The sequence below is a fragment of the Rutidosis leptorrhynchoides genome, chromosome 10 (genome assembly GCF_046630445.1).
Source record: "Rutidosis leptorrhynchoides isolate AG116_Rl617_1_P2 chromosome 10, CSIRO_AGI_Rlap_v1, whole genome shotgun sequence".
In the NCBI taxonomy this organism is placed as follows: Eukaryota; Viridiplantae; Streptophyta; class Magnoliopsida; order Asterales; family Asteraceae; genus Rutidosis; species Rutidosis leptorrhynchoides.
Window position 1 is genome coordinate 65,200,473 of NC_092342.1, and position 18,205 is coordinate 65,218,677.

Genomic DNA, 18,205 nt, shown 5'->3' on the forward strand with positions numbered 1-18,205 from the left:
CTAGTAGACAACTTCAAAAGGCTCATAACCATTATTAATAGAAGCTACAATCGCATCAATCACCACTTGTGTCTTCCTACTAAGCATTGGCCACTTTTTCCCTGGTTTAGCATCACCACTACGAATTCGCTCAACCAATTGAGCGAATTCCTGAACCATCAACGCTTCTTGAGGAAGCTCAGTTGTGATCTTAAACTCACTTGGTTCTGGGTCCAACCCAAATTTAACACATTTGAAATCTGATACCACATAAAAATGTGCAACTGTCTCAGTAAACGGGACAGCGAAGTCATGAACTCGCAAGTTCCCCTTTGTTCCAAGGGCAATTAGATCAGTGGATAAATTCGAAAGAAATGATCAATAAAATGTTACAACTATCCCTTCATAATTTAATGATGCACCACATGATAAGATTACTCCTGATTCATTTAACTCGGCATCTCGGATAGCAGTCACAGTTTTTGGAAGTTGGTAATCGAGAGCCCATAAAATGGTTCGTATGCTGTACCAGCCCATATCACCAAGTGCTCCAAGCGAATCAAGATTAGAGTTCATGCGGATATTATTTTTCAGGAAATCGCCTTCGCCAACATCGCACATGTGGTATGAAGCTATAACCATTTTAATGTCATTTAAGATAATACGAAAAAAATTAGTAATAGAAATCTCAAATTAATCCCATTTAGTTAAGGTATAAACTAATGGCTTTAATATGACTAAAGCGGAACATTGCTACATATAGGTGTTCATCGATTTGGTTTCAGTTTATTCGGGTTCATTTGTCTCGTCTTGAAATTTTTTAGAGCAAAACCGAAAATCGAATTCGAACTCAAAACAGAAATCAAAATCAAACCAAAAACCAAATTTGAATTCGATTGGGATACAGTTAATACTGAAAAACCCAAAAAAAATAAAAAAAATAAAACATATTTTATTAAAAATTCATTTAAACCTATTTAAATTCGGCTTTTGATATTAAAATCGGTTTGCAATCTATGTAGATTAATAATTTAACATATTATTTTTTGAATTCATTTTTGATTCGGTTTAACTAAATTCTAAAAAGTAAAATCGAAAATTGAATTCAGCATTTTAAACCATGCCAAACCGAAATTTTATATTCAAATTTGGTTTGATTTGCACAGTTTAATTTGGTTCAATTTTCAAATTAAGCGGTTTTGACTAAAGATTGAACAGTCTAAGTACTATAAACAAAGTCTATCATTACCTCTCCAAGACAAACAAGAAAAAACAAATAAAAAAAAATATATGTAACTATAACTACCAACAGTTAGATAAAAACAGTGTTATTAAACTAGCAAAAACAATCCAAACTAAACTAACCAATGTTAATGTTATAAAAAAACAGTTCTTTAATACCCAAATTGATAACACAAAAGCATACCGATTTAAGCTGTCCAAATCGTTGCTGATCTAAAAAGATCTCTTTCATCTTTTCTGTCCGTGGATGATGCATCCACATGGTAGCATCCATGAATTGTACCCCACTCGATTCACACGCCTCTAGTATCGTATCAAGTTCGCCTACATTAAGTGCCACATGCTTCTCAAGCAAAACATGCATTTTCTTCTTAGCTGCAAGAACAGCCCAACGCACATGAAGACTTGTCAGTAAAGGAACATAAACCGAATCAACTTTTGGATCATCCAACACGGCGTCGTAGTTACCATAAACTTTGCATGTTTCAGGAAAACCGATTTCGGATGCGAAAGCCGTTGCCTTTTGTAACGAACGGCTACCTATTGCGGAAATGGTGCTGTTTGGGGACAAAAGAATCGCCCTCGATACTTTCCGGGCTAGGTTAGCACAACCTATGATTCCAAACTGGATCCGGGTTTCAACCATTTTTCAGTTAAATAACTTGAGTAGAAAATTAGAGTTGATGAAACTATGAAATAAGTTTTTATGTATAGCAAGTGGCTTATTTCAATTGGCTTATTTCATAATATAGTATGTTATGTCCTTCTTGAATTTACCCTAAATCGAAGAAGAACTAGTAACCAACCGGGAAGCTTCGCAGGAAGAATCGGCTTCGAAATTGATTACAAAGATTGAAATTACAATTCAATTGAAAATGTTATTACAATCTGAGTTACAGAGAATAGAGGGAGAAGATGAGTGTTTACACGCACACAATAAATTCATAAGCTACCCTATTACATCATTTAAGCTAGTATTTATACTAAGAGCTTAGTTACAAGCCAAATCTGTTAGGAAGTTATTTAAGTGATCGATCACGTGCCAGGCACATGGAAGTCTAAGAATATCGTAACTATCCACCCTCAAAAAGATTCTTGTCCTCAAGAATCTCTTTGAAAAAGATGACGATGATAAAGCACCTTTTACGAAACCAGCCCATGAGTGAAATGATGCTACTTTTACGAAAGCCATTTCTTCCAACAAGTGCCACAATTTTCTTAGATGAGAGAGTGAAGTGTAAGCCACATAAAATCGGGAACTCGGGGCGAGATAAGTAACTGAAATACACGTTACGAAACTCGATAGATAAGACACAGTTGGTCTAACCTTGTTGACAGCATCACCGATCATGGTTCCAGGGACACCATTATTTCTAACAAAGATAAAAGCAACGACTTTGATATCATCACGACCTTTTACGGGTATAACTATCTTCTTTTTTCCCCAATTAAAATTAATAAAGTCTGATCGGTACCCTCCTTTAACAGCACTGGGCTAGCACCAGAAGTGATTGATACGAGCATGGGTACTATTTGATATCGGTTAATCTATTAGCAGTTTTGTAACTAGTAAAATGGTTTAATTGTACGTGTGGTCATGTGAAGTTGCAAAATGCCCATGTTCCAAAAAGTCAGCAAGTTCATGCATGTGTCTTTGTAGGACTTAGTCACATTTTATTATTGTTTATTTATTATAGTAGTTATTAGTAGCATTTAGTAAGTGTACGTGTGAAGGAGATAGAGTAGTTACATGTACACGTTCGTCCCATGTATTCCCTATTATTAGGAGGTAGCATTAGCCATAATGTCGATGTATTAGTAGTATAAATATGTAGGTGTATTGTTATGAAGTTATGATGAATGAAAATTGGTTTTAGCCAAAAGTCTTTTCCACAAGTCTATTTTCTTTGGAGACTCGCCATCTCGAATCGGCTTTATTCAAGGAGTTCACGGTTGACTCAAATAGACCGTATCAATTGGTGCTTTCATTGCATCGAACCATGCCCTCACAACATGCTGTCTCCACTCTCGAAGAATCGCTAGCCGAACTTCAAGCGGCAAATGCCCGTTTGGCTGCTACCGTGATTAAGTGTTACCCGGGGACAGATTTAGCATATACTTTTGCTAAGTATCTTCCCGTTGACGACACAGAAACCATCCTTGATGCTAAACTAATGGATGAAGACTCACATATCCCAACCCTAGAAATCATGGTCACCCCACATGATTTACCTACCATCGACACCACTTCCATGGATGATTTACCTCGCCTAACCACATTTCCTTCCACCACAGCCGCAAGTTTAATTTCTCTACCCGATAAGCCTCCCATTAAAGCTACCTCATCCAATCAGTTGTGTACTTTCTTGCTCTATTATTCCCATCACTCGTTACCGTTGTTGTCGACAATGGTCACCACTACAAACTACCACACTTTGTAGTTCCTCAAACTGTACATGAACCACCATGGAAGATTCCGATGATTTTGTGGTTCAAAAATCAGCAGCTGTTTGTTGAAAATGGGTACCCGTTCATACGAACGCCCCGAAAACCACCGTGGAAGATCTCTCCAACCTTGAGGACAAGGTTGATTTTCAACCGGTGGGTATTGATACAAGCATGGGTACTATATTGATATCGGTTAATCTATTAGCAGTTTTGTAACTAGTAAAATGGTTTGATTGTACGTGTGGTCATGTGAAGTTGCAAAATGCCCATGTTCCAAAAAGTCAGCAAGTTCATGCATGTGTCTTTGTAGGACTTAGTCACATTTTATTATTGTTTATTTATTATAGTAGTTATTAGTAGCATTTAGCAAGTGTACGTGTGAAGGAGATAGAGTAGTTACATGTACACGTTCGTCCCATGTATTCCCTATTATTAGGAGTTAGCATTAGCCATAATGTCGATGTATTAGTAGTATAAATAAATAGGTGTATTGTTATGAAGTTATGATGAATGAAAATTGGTTTTAGCCAAAAGTCTTTTCCACAAGTCTATTTTCTTTGGAGACTCGCCATCTCGAATCGGCTTTATTCAAGGAGTTCACGGTCGACTCGAATAGACCGTATCAGTGACACTCAAAAGACCAAGTTTGATAATTATTTGGACTAAAGCTGATGTCATTGTTGTACCATTCCCAGTTAAGTCACTGGTTTTTCTATCACCCTCTCTAATAAGAGTAACACCTGCATTTTTCATGGCATCAGATCGTTCTATAGATTTGGCCATTGTAACTTTATCATTAACAAATTCTGGGGAATTGTATTCGTCCAAAGCAACATTCCTTTCTCTTAGTCCAATAGTAAGTCCAACAACATCAGCAGGTATAACGATAGCGGTTTGCATAGCTGATCTCGATTTCTTATCAAACACAATATCTTTAGCATTAACTTGAACCACAACCCGCCTATTTAATTTTCTCCTCTTTTGAACTATTTGCAATTGATTAATTCCCCTACGAACTTCAATCAAACTTTCCCTTCCATGCAACGATAGAATAAAAGCTAAAGTATAAAGACGTGCTGGCCTTTTCAGTTGCTCTTTACCAAATTTCATAAGAAGTGACCACATTTGAATAAGTTCATCTTCTGTCTCAGAATTAAAAATTGAATGACCATCATAAAACACCAAGAAAGTAACAATCCTGTAGTGAACAGACCACTTCTTCACCAGTTCGCCATTTCCAGCAAACACCAAGCAAATATAACTGCAAATACTTCCTTCAACAACGTAAGTGATTTTACTATTAGAAGCATGGAGATTGATTGCTCTAGCTAGAAAACTACTGATATGATGGTGTTTAGACGGGCCATAAGTACATCATTGCCTTACTTTTGAATCGATCATTAAAATTCTGAATCGAAGACGATATATTTGTAGTGTGTATCCTTTTCTTATTTATCTTTTTCCTCTTAGGCCATTTCCACATGTCAAAATTCACATTAGCCTTTTTCTTTTTATACCAATCCCAGTAGTCAAGCATTTCAAGATTGAAAGATACTTCCTCGTAGGCCATTTCCATCTGAAGTGATCTTCTGGTAGAAGTTACTTTACCATGAAATGTCCCGTTAATATTGATTATAAACGTTCCATATTAATTGATTTCGTCGCGAAGTTTTGACCTCTATATGAGACATTTTTCAAAGACTGCATTCATTTTTAAAACAACCATAACCTTTATTTTATCGATAAAGGTTTAAAAAGCATTACGTAGATTATCAAATAATGATAATCTAAAATATACCGTTTACACACGACCATTACATAATGGTTTACAATAAGAATATATTACATCAAAAATAAGTTTCTTGAATGCAGTTTTTACATAATATCATACAAGCATGGATTTCAAATCTTGTCCTTATTTTAGTATGCAACAGCGGAAGCTCTTAATAATCACCTGAGAATAAACATGCTTAAAACGTCAACAAAAATGTTGGTGAGTTATAGGTTTAACCTATATATTATCAAATCATGATAATAGACCACAAGATTTCATATTTCAATATACATCCCATACATAGAGATAAAATTCATTCATATGGTGAACACCTGGTAACCGACATTAACAAGATGCATATAAGAATATCCCCTATCATTCCGGAAAATCCTTCGGACATGATAAAAACGAATTCGAAGTACTAAAGCATCCGGTACTTTGGATGGGGTTCGTTAGGCCCAATATATCTATCTTTAGGATTCGCGTCAATTAGTAGATCGGTTTACTAATTCTTAGGCTACCAAGCAAAAGGGGCATATTCGGCTTCGATCATTCACCCATATAATGTAGTTTCAATTACTTGTGTCTATTTCGTAAAACATTTATAAAACTGCATGTATTCTCATCCCAAAATATTAGATTTTAAAAGTGGGACTATAACTCACTTTCACAGATTTTTACTTCGTCGGGAAGTAAGACTTGGCCACTGGTCGATTTACGAACCTATAACAAATATGTACATATATATCAAAGTATGTTCAAAATATATTTACAACACTTTTAATACATTTTGATGTTTTAAGTTTATTAAGTCAGCTGTCCTCGTTAGTAACCTACAACTAGTTGTCCACAGTTAGATGTACAGAAATAAATCGATATATATATATATATTATCTTGAATCAATCCACGACCCAGTGTATACACGTCTCAGGCTAGATCACAACTCAAAGTATATATATTTTTGAAATCAACCTCAACCCTGTATAGCTAACTCCAACATTACTGCATATAGAGTGTCTATGGTTGTTCCAAATAATATATATACATGGGTCGATATGATATGTCAAAACAATGCACATACGTGTCTATGGTATCCCAAGATTACATAATATATTAGAATACATGTATAATACAATATAAGTTAGCTAGGATATGATTTGTATAGAATTGTTAATATTTCCCGTAGCTACAAAAATCAAAAAATATCCAATCTTGTTTTACCCATAACTTCTTCATTTTAAATCCGTTTTGAGTGAATCAAATTGCTATGGTTTCATATTGAACTCTATTTTATGAATCTAAACAGAAAAAGTATAGGTTTATAGTCGTAAATATAAGTTACAAGTCATTTTTGTAAGAGGTAGTCATTTCAGTCGAAAGAACGACGTCTTGATGACCATTTTGAGAAACATACTTCCTCTTTGAGTTTAACCATGATTTTTGGATATAGTTTCATGTTCATAAGAAAAATCATTTTCCCAGAAGAACAACTTTTAAATCAAAGTTTATCATAGTTTTTAATTATCAAACCCAAAACAGCCCGTGGTGTTACTACGACGGCGTATGTCCAGTTTTTACGGTGTTTTTCGTGTTTCCAGGTTTTAAATCATTAAGTTAGCATATCATATAGATATAGAACATGTGTTTAGTTGATTTTAAAAGTCAAGTTAGAAGGATTAACTTTTGTTTGCGAACAAGTTTAGAATTAACTAAACTATGTTCTAGTGATTTCAAGTTTAAACCTTCGAATAAGATAGCTTTATATGTATGAATCGAATGATGTTATGAACATTATTACTCCCTCAAGTTTTGTGGATAAACCTACTGGAAAAGAGACAAATGGATCTAGCTTCAAAGGATCTTGGATGGCTTGAAAGTTCTTGAAGTAGAATCATGACACGAAAACAAGTTCAAGTAAGATTTCCACTCGAAATAAGATTGTTATAGTTATAGAAATTGAATCAAAGTTTGAATATGAGTATTGCCTTGTATTAGAAAGATATCTTACTGTAAATAAGAAAGATTTCTTGAGGTTGGATGATCACTCTACAAGATTGGAAGTAAGCTAGCAAACTTGGAAGTATTCTTGATTTTATGAAACTAGAACTTGTAGAATTTATGAAGAACACTTAGAACTTGAATATAGAACTTGAGAGAGATCAATTAGATGAATAAAATTGAAGAATGAAAGTGTTTGTAGGTGTTTTTGGTCGTTGGTGTATGGATTAGATATAAAGGATATGTAATTTTGTTTTCATGTAAATAAGTCATGAATGATTACTCATATTTTTGTAATTTTATGAGATATTTCATGCTAGTTGCCAAATAATGGTACCCACATGTGTTAGGTGACTCACATGGGCTGCTAAGAGCTGATCATTGGAGTGTATATACCAATAGTACATACTTCTAAAAGCTGTGTATTGTACGAGTACAAATACGGGTGCATACGAGTAGAATTGTTGATGAAACTGAACGAGGATGTAATTGTAAGCATTTTTGTTACGTAGAAGTATTTTGATAATTGTCTTGAAGTCTTTCAAAAGTGTATGAATACATATTAAAACACTACATGTATATACATTTTAACTGAGTCGTTAAGTCATCGTTAGTCGTTACATGTAAGTGTTGTTTTGAAACCTTTAGGTTAACGATCTTGTTAAATGTTGTTAACCCAATGTTTATAATATCAAATGAGATTTTAAATTATTATATTATCATGATATTATGATGTATGAATATCTCTTAATATGATATATATACATTAAATGTCGTTACAACGATAATCGTTACATATATGTCTCGTTTCAAAATCATTAAGTTAGTACTCTTGTTTTTACATATGTAGTTCATTGTTAATATACTTAATGATATGTTTACTTATCATAATATCATGTTAACTATATATATATATCCATATATATATGTCATCATATAGTTTTTACAAGTTTTAACATTCGTGAATCACCGGTCAACTTGGGTGGTCAATTGTCTATATGAAACCTATTTCAATTAATCAAGTCTTAACAAGTTTGATTGCTTAACATGTTGGAAACACTTAATCATGTAAATAACAATTTCATTTAATATATATATATAAACATGGAAAAGTTCGGGTCACTACATACCAATCAAACTCCCCACTTTGTCAACTTGATACAATAATTTGAATGCAACTTCTTCTTCCATGCACATCTTGTGGTGGTGGTCATTACCATATCCATGACCAGAAGGTATCATTATAATGGGCCTGTCACTACCTATTCTGCCTGCTTCCTGAAAAGAGATTGATGCACATAATAGAGCTTTACTTACAGCTAAATACTTTCCCACCATCTCTTTAGTTACAGTGTCCACTGATTCACTTTTTTGATTCCCATCGTGAATTTGTATAGCCCCATCAACATGTTCTTCATTCACATTACCAGATTTACACATTTTTGAATGAATAGAACTCTGGCTAATACAAGTAGCATTTATATATTCATCTTTTACATCATTACCAGCCGCAGCTACATCATTATTATCCTCTTTAACAAATGTCAAGTTAAACTCATTTTGATCTTCTTTATCAACTTCTTTAAAAATATCAGTAGCAGCAACACTTATATCATTAGCCACAACTGCTATATCATGTTATTTCCTATGACACTTAAATCTCTAACCTTTAGAAAAGGTACTAAATCTTCTAATTCTTTTTGTTTTTGTCTATGCCTAACTACCGTGATTGTGTCTTCTTGTACTTTAGCCAAAATATATGCATCATAAAGGCTTTTCGGTTTAAACAAGTTAACACCAGTCTTAACTTCCGGATGTAACCCTTTTGTAAAGTAACTAATAATTTAAGTTTCATTCAAATCCATCATCTTACTTAACAGAGTGTTAAACACCTTATAGTAGTCATGGATGGTACCATTTTGTTTGACATTTTCTAAGCTTGGCATTTCCTCAAACACCTCATGTGCATTCTTTTTTCCCAATTGATTGTCCTGCTCAACACATTCACTTACCAACAATTGCCTTGAACCATTCATTATATGTTGATTTCTACTCCTACTATTGATATTAAGACTAGAAAATCAATTAAATTGATCTTTACCTTGGTTCATTTGGGACAAATTTTGCATCTTTTCTTTTGGCATGTACTATAATGGTAGATTGTTATTACTTCCCGTTGGTGCATAAAGTTAGTCCCCGCGTTCATTATGGTAGATGGTGTGTAATAGTCTATGAGTTAATATGTGTTATTGTTTAGTTTACACACCTGGAGTGCAACCGCATGGATGTAGAATGCATCCGTACGGGTCCATTGGGCAACCGTACGGTTGCAACCTGCAACCGCACAGTTGCACGTGCTGAATGTATATAGAGGCCAATTCGGGTTAGGGTCACGTATCCTAAACCTCTCTAAGTGTCATAACCGAATCTCTGGTCGTCTAGCACTCTTGTGGGTTGATCATAATCATCCTAAAGTCGATTAATAATACAAGATCATTGTTTGCTTAATTGTTTTTGATATAAAACCCAATATCGAGTTATTCCGCACTAGATATTAAAGATTAGATCATTTAATCCCGTTTACACGATCCTACTAGTGGTATCAGAGCAGGTATGAACCTTTCTTTTCAAATTAAACAGAGTTACATTCTTAAAGATTCTTGAAAAAATATTAAAACTTTGATATCTTTTGATTTATATTTGCAGAAGTATCATGTTGGATGCGAACAGGAAGGTTCTCACGGTGTTTCTAGCAACCCTGTCAGCCATGAGCTTCTACCTTAAACTTATACCTTTCGATTCAGAGAGCTTTGTTTGTCTCAATTTTATTGCATACTCCGAAAGAACGCATTTAGCTACCAGCGGCTATAAACCCCATGCTTGAGCAGAAAGCTTATAATGATGGAATGATATAATGTATTTGGGAGTGATGGGATTCTAAGTGAGAATACCCTCCAGAAGATGTCCCCATCTATCTAGATTAATCGGCACAACCCATACCACAAACAATAGAATTGAGGTCCTGCTAAATGAAAGCTTCAAGGTCAGAATGATTTGAGTTCTCTAGATCTGAAACTCTGTCACTTCTCCCCCTCGGATATAGATAACTTAAATTGTTCTTATCAGCACATTGTTTGATCACCTTTCTTGTACAAATGTTGAATACACAGGATGAATAGACATTTAATTCCAAATGGATATCCCTGATTCATTATTGTAGATGTGGTGCACCATCGTTATTTAGATACAGAAGAACAAATATACATGAATCAAATAGAACAGAATCCAATTTTTTTTTTTTTTTTGGATTTTCTGATGTTGACGTATAACTTTTGCAAACATAAATGAAAATTAACACCAAATGAAATAAAACATTACAACTTTGATGATGATGCACCACTTATTTCATTGAAGATGAATCACACGGCAACCTTAATCTTTGTTGTTGAAGTAGTCTCCTTCCATTGTTGACATATTCTCAAATCGATAATTATCTATGATATAGAATTTCAATTTTCAACCCGTTCATAATGAGAACACCCCCCTTTGGATACCCGACTGACCTACTGATGAGGTTCGGCCCAAGCAATAAAGGTTAATAGAAACTGCTATGCATTCTAACAGAGTAAGCTCACCCTGTGGACTTACTTGGTAATCCTTCACTAGAGTATAAATCGTTGGGAGACCTCAACCGTCTGTTGAGTTCCTAAACGATTGTTTCTCAGTACATTCTCAGTGATAGTTAGGTGACTACCGTCAACCGCTGTAAATCTTTCCATGATTTCCTTGTCAAGATTATTTACTTTATGTTTGTGTGATCATCTCATTCCAAAAATTCAATCATCAAAATTTATCAATTTATCATCAACTAATCATGCATTACTTACTTTATACGCAGAACGATTAACATGCAAGTGCAGTAATACAATCATTTCCCATTTTCACATAACAACTTCTCATTTTCTGGTTTTTCATATTTTTATGGTTTTTCATTTTACTAATGTTTTTGTATTTTCTGGTGATGCCATTTTCTCAACTAATCTACTAAAACAAAAAGCAAACAAACACATTCTTTTTGGTTTTTCAATTTTTTAAAAAAAAAACATAGCAGAAAGTAAACTAATCATGCAAACAGAAAATAAGCTAATTAATCATGCAAAATGATGCAACATGCAGATGTAAATGTACAAATGACACAGATTGGATGGTTACTTTAATAACTCCTTATCGAACACAACCTCCGCCCTATCTTTCACTCCTAACACATTTAACAAGAATAGGAAACGTAGTCGGTCAAAATCCTTTGTAAACAAATCAGCACGTTTGGTTGTGGTACCTATTTGTAAGACATCTATTAATTTATTGTCATAGCAGTCCTTAATAAAATGGTACTTGATCCCTATGTGTTTAGTATTAGAATGGTTAACAGGGTTTTTAGTCACAACAATAGCAGTAGTATTATCAACATAGATAGGAGTGTTAGAAATACGCAAACCGTAATCTCACAGCTATTGTTGAATCCAGACAACTTCAGACGTACAACTTGAAGCAGCAATATATTCGGCTTCACACGTTGATTGTGCGACAACTGTTTGTTTCTTACACTGCCAACTCACTAACCTGCTTCCTAGGAACTGACAACCACCAGAGGTAGATTACAAAATCTCTTTTGCAGCCCCCATAGTCAGAATCACTATATGCTGTTAACTCGAACCCATCCTTCTGTGGATATCATAAGTCCAAACTTGAAGTTCCCTTAAGATAACGCATGATCTTCTTCGCAGCTAGCATATGACTCACATTCAGATGTGCTTGATAACGAGCACATAAACAAGTCGCGAACATGATATCCGGGCAGGACGCAGTTAGATACATTAATGAACCAATAATAGCTCTATATAGGGTCGGGTTGACTTTGCCCCTGTATTTTCCGGTGTAATCCCGTGATTCACCGATAGAGAATTCTTAGCAACTCGTTCATCTTCCATCTTGAACCGGCTCAAGATGTCAGCTACATACTTCCATTAATGTAGAAAGATGCCTTTTTCCGTTTGATCAACATGCAGCCCTAAAAAGAAATTAATGGCTCTCAGTGAACTCATCTTGAATCGTTTCTGCATAGCATCCTAAAACTCATCTACCATTTTCTGATCTGTAGACCCAAAGATGATATCGTTCACATACACCTGTACCAACATTATATCATCGCCCTTTTATTTGATAAACAGATTCTGATCGATGACTCTTCTCCTAAAACCTTTCTCTACCATATAGTTTAACAGAGTTGCATACCAAGCTCTCGGGGCTTGGTGAAGACCATACATCGCTTTTTCTAAGAGATACACCTTTTCTGGATGATGTGGATCAATGAAACTCAGTGGCTGAGTCACATACACTGTTTCCTGAAGAGTGCCATACAATAATGCACTCTTAACATCCATCGGAAAAACTTAAATCCTTTAAACGAAGCAAACGCCAAAAACATTCGAATAGCCTCCAGTCTAGCAACTAGAGCATAAACCTCATCTTAATAAATCTCAGGAATTTGCTAATAACCTCTGACAACCAATCTTTCTTTGTTCTGGATCACGATACCTTGGTCATCTTTCTTATTTTTCAAAACCCACTTTAGGCCATACGGTTTATGTAGTGACCCGAACTTTTCCATGTTTATATATATTAATTGAGATTGATATTTACATGATTAAATGTTTCCAACATGTTAAGCAATCAAACTTGTTAAGACTTGATTAATTGAAATATGTTTCATATAGACAATTGACCACCCAAGTTGACCGGCGATTCACGAACGTTAAAACTTGTAAAAACGACATGACGATATATATATGGATATACATATGGTTAACATGAGATTATGATAAGTAAGTATCTCCATAAGTATATTAACAATGAGTTATATACATATAAACAAGACTACTAACTTAAGGATTTCGAAACGAGACATATATGTAACGATTATCGTTGTAACGACATTTAAAGGTATATATATCATATTAAGATATATTAATATATCATAATATCATGATAATATAATAATTTAACATCTCATTAGATATAATAAACAATGGGTTAACAACATTAATTGAGATCGTTAACTTAAAGGTTTCAAAACAACACTTACATGTAACGACTAACGATGACTTAAGGACTCAGTTAAAATGTATATACATGTAGTGTATTTAGATGTATTAAAATACTTTTGGAAGACTTCAAGACATATATCAAAACACTCATACTTAACGAAAATGGTTACAGTTACTTTCCTATTCTTTTCTTTCATCAAGAATTCTAGTCGTATTCTTACCCGTATTATATACAGCTTCAAAACGTACTTACTATGGGTATATACCAATAGGAACTAGCATGGGATTCCACTCTTGATTATGTCATATATGACTAATCAATTTTAACTTCTACCATGAGCTAGTCAACTAACTAGAACTCCTTTTAACCCCACTCACCACTCACCAATTACCACTCATCATTCACTCCATTTCACTTCCAATTCTCTTTCTAATTCTCTCTCAACACACACACACACACTATTATGAACGTATTTTTCCAGTAGTTAATCATCATCTTCATCAAAAATCACTTCAAGAATCAAGCTATAATCATCATAGGAAGAACACTTCAAGAACACTTCAAAAATCCCTTCAAGTTTACTAATTTACTTCCAAGCTTTCTAATCCATTCCAAGTAATCATCTAAGATCAAGAAACCTTTGTTATATACAGTAGGTTATCTTTCTTATTCAAGGTAATATTCATATTCAAACTTTGATTCAATTTCTATAACTATAAACTATCTTAATTCGAGTAAAAATCTTACTTGAACTTGTTTTTGTGTCATGATCCTACTTCAAGAACTTTCAAGCCATCCAAGATCCTTTGAAGCTAGATCATTTCTTGTCACTTCCAGTAGGTTTACCTACTAAACTTGAGGTAGTAATGATGTTCATAACATCATTCAATTCATATATATAAAACTATCTTATTCGAAGGTTTAAACTCGTAATCACTAGAACATAGTTTAGTTAATTCTAAACTTATTCGCAAACAAAAGTTAATCCTTCTAACTTGACTTTTAAAATTAACTAAACACATGTTCTATATCTATATGATATGCTAACTTAATGATTTAAAACCCGGAAACACGAAAAACACCGTAAAACCGGATTTACGCCGTCGTAGTAACACCGCAGACTGTTTTGGGTTAGTTAATTAAAAACTATGATAAACTTTGATTTAAAAGTTGTTATTTTGAGAAAATGATTTTTATTATGAACATGAAACTATATCCAAAAATTATGGTTAAACTCAAAGTGGAAGTATGTTTTCTAAAATGGTCATCTAGACGTCGTTCTTTCGACTGAAATGACTACCTTTACAAAAACGACTTGTAACTTATTTTTCTGACTATAAACCTATACTTTTTCTGTTTAGATTCATAAAATAGAGTTCAATATGAAACCATAGCAATTTGATTCACTCAAAACGGATTTAAAATGAAGAAGTTATGGGTGAAACAAGATTGGATAATTTTTCTCATTTTAGCTACGTGAAAATTGGTAACAAATCTATTCCAACCATAACTTAATCAACTTGTATTGTATATTATGTAATCTTGAGATACCATAGACACGTATACAATGTTTCGACCTATCATGTCGACACATCTATATATATTTCGGAACAACCATAGACACTCTATATGTGAATGTTGGAGTTAGCTATACAGGGTTGAGGTTGATTCCAAAATATATATAGTTTGAGTTGTGATCAATACTGAGATACGTATACACTGGGTCATGGATTGATTCAAGATAATATTTATCGATTTATTTCTGTACATCTAACTGTGGACAACTAGTTGTAGGTTACTAACGAGGACAGCTGACTTAATAAACTTAAAACATCAAAATATATTAAAAGTGTTATAAATATATTTTGAACATACTTTAATATATATGTATATATTGTTATAGGTTCTTGAATCAACAGTGGCCAAGTCTTACTTCTCGACGAAGTAAAAATCTGTGAAAGTGAGTTATAGTCCCACTTTTAAAATCTAATATTTTTGGGATGAGAATACATGCAGGTTTTATAAATGATTTACAAAATAGACACAAGTACGTGAAACTACATTCTATGGTTGAATTATCGAAATCGAATATGCCCCTTTTTATTAAGTCTGGTAATCTAAGAATTAGGGAACAGACACCCTAATTGACGCGAATCCTAAAGATAGATCTATTGGGCCTAACAAACCCCATCCAAAGTACCGGATGCTTTAGTACTTTGAAATTTATATCATATCCAAATTGTGTCCCGGAATGATGGGGATATTCTTATATATGCATCTTGTTAATGTCGGTTACCAGGTGTTCACCATATGAATGATTTTTATCTCTATGTATGGGATGTGTATTGAAATATGAAATCTTGTGGTCTATTGTTACGATTTGATATATATAGGTTAAACCTATAACTCACCAACATTTTTGTTGACGTTTAAAGCATGTTTATTCTCAGGTGAATATTAAGAGCTTCCGCTGTTGCATACTAAAATAAGGACAAGATTTGGAGTCCATGTTTGTATGATATTGTGTAAAAACTGCATTCAAGAAACTGATTTCGATGTAACATATTTGTATTGTAAACCATTATGTAATGGTCGTATGTAAACAGGATATTTTAGATTATCATTATTTGATAATCTACGTAAAGCTTTTTAAACCTTTATTTATGAAATAAAGGTTATGGTTTGTTTTAAAAATGAATGCAGTCTTTGAAAAACGTCTCATATAGAGGTCAAAACCTCGCAACGAAATCAATTAATATGGAACGTTTTTTAATCAATAAGAACGGGACATTTCAGTTGGTATCCGAGCGTTGGTCTTAGAGAACCAGAATTTTGCATTAGTGTGTCTTATCGAGTTTGTTAGGATGCATTAGTGAGTCTGGACTTCGACCGTGTTTACTTGAAAAATGATTGCTTAACAAATTTTGTTGGAAACTATATATTTTTAACATGTGAATATTATGTGATATATTAATCTCTTAACGCGTTTGATATTATGTGATAGATGTCTACCTCTAGGACAAGTCCCATTGACTCACCTAATAATAATGAAGAGTCAAATGTAAATTGGAATGATTCGTGGACTGATTCACAAGTTCCCGAAGAGGAACCGGAAGAAGAGTCGGAACCAGAAGAAGAATCGGAACCGGAAGAAGAATCGGAACCGGATGAAGAAATAGAACCGGTGGGGGAAATAATAAAACGGTTGAGTAAAAGAAAATCCTCAACCAACCGACCAAGGTTAATTATGGTCAATGGTGTTTTCGCTAAGGAAGCAAAATATTGGGAGGATTACCAATTCTCCGATGAATCGGATTCTGACGAGAATTCCGATGATGTTATAGAAATTACCCCAACTGAATTTAAAAAGGCAAAAGAAAATAATAAGGGAAAGGGCATAAAAATAGAGAAATCTAATTCCAACCCCGATGAACTTTATATGTATCGTCAACCCCCGAAGTCCTTAAGTTGTAACAATGACCCGGGAACCTCTAAACCACCAGGTTTTTCTAAACCAATGTGGAAAACGACGGCTCGTATTAGGGGAACATCATATATCCCTAGAAACTTGGCAAAACGAACCAAAACCGAAGAAGAAGAAACAAGCGAGTCGGAATAAGATAGTTGTATTCGTGTGGTGTAATATATGTAATATAGTGTGCTTATGCTTTATGATATATGTAAAAATTGCTTGTATTAATAAGTATTTTTTTTTATGAATCTAACTCTTGTCTATTTTACAGTATAAAAACACAAAATGGATAGACAACCCAATATTTTAAGAGACCTACCCGGAGACATGATTGATGAAATCTTGTCTAGAGTCGGTCAGAATTCTTCAGCACAACTATTTAAGGCGAGATCAGTTTGTAAGACATTCGAAGAACGTTCCAAGAATGCCTTGGTTTATAAAAGGCTTTCGTTCGAAAGATGGGGGATATCACATTGGGAAATCCATAAGTTACGATGTGTTTACTTTGACGCATATATTGCGGGGAACCCAAATGCTATTTTACGCAATGGGTTAAGAAATTATTTTGACTCAATATATCCGAATATTGGACTTCGTGATTTAGAAAAAGCGGCTAACATGCAACATAAAGAAGCATGTTATGCTTACGGATTAGTAATGTTCGCTTCTCACCAAAGTGAGAACAAGAATATCGGCCTACAACTATTAAACAAAACGTTCCCACAAGTGACGGAGTCGGTAATTGGGGTAAGAAATGAGGTTTTTAGATTGTTACGGGACTGTTGGACATTACGTAACCCTCGTCCCTTTGACGATGTTACAACACGCTGTCTTATCAACGGCCATAACGGTTATGTTCCACAAGACCAAGAATGGGAAGTAGTCCTAGTAAAACCAGAATGCATGACTTGTTTCTGGACGTATGAATTACGTGTCTTTATTGCCTTTGCTGAACGACTTGTGTACTAGCTAGAATTATCTTTACAACTATCTTGTATCAAAGTTATTGTGTGCTATATTTCATGCTTTATGTAAAATAAGCGGTATTGTAAGTTTGTAAAATATTGTATAAAAGTTTGAACGCGAAATATTATTATAATCAGTTTTTCATATAGAATTGTAGTAGTTGAATTGTATATTAGCTACTAAGTATGAACTTAACGGGTAGGTACTACCCGAATTTAAA

General features: G+C 34.0%; 1 pseudogene; it reads right to left on the bottom strand.

Moving 5' to 3' along the window:
- Positions 1–1,867, bottom strand: LOC139873636 (uncharacterized oxidoreductase At4g09670-like; annotated as a pseudogene).
- Positions 1,868–18,205: the final 16,338 nt, after the last annotated feature.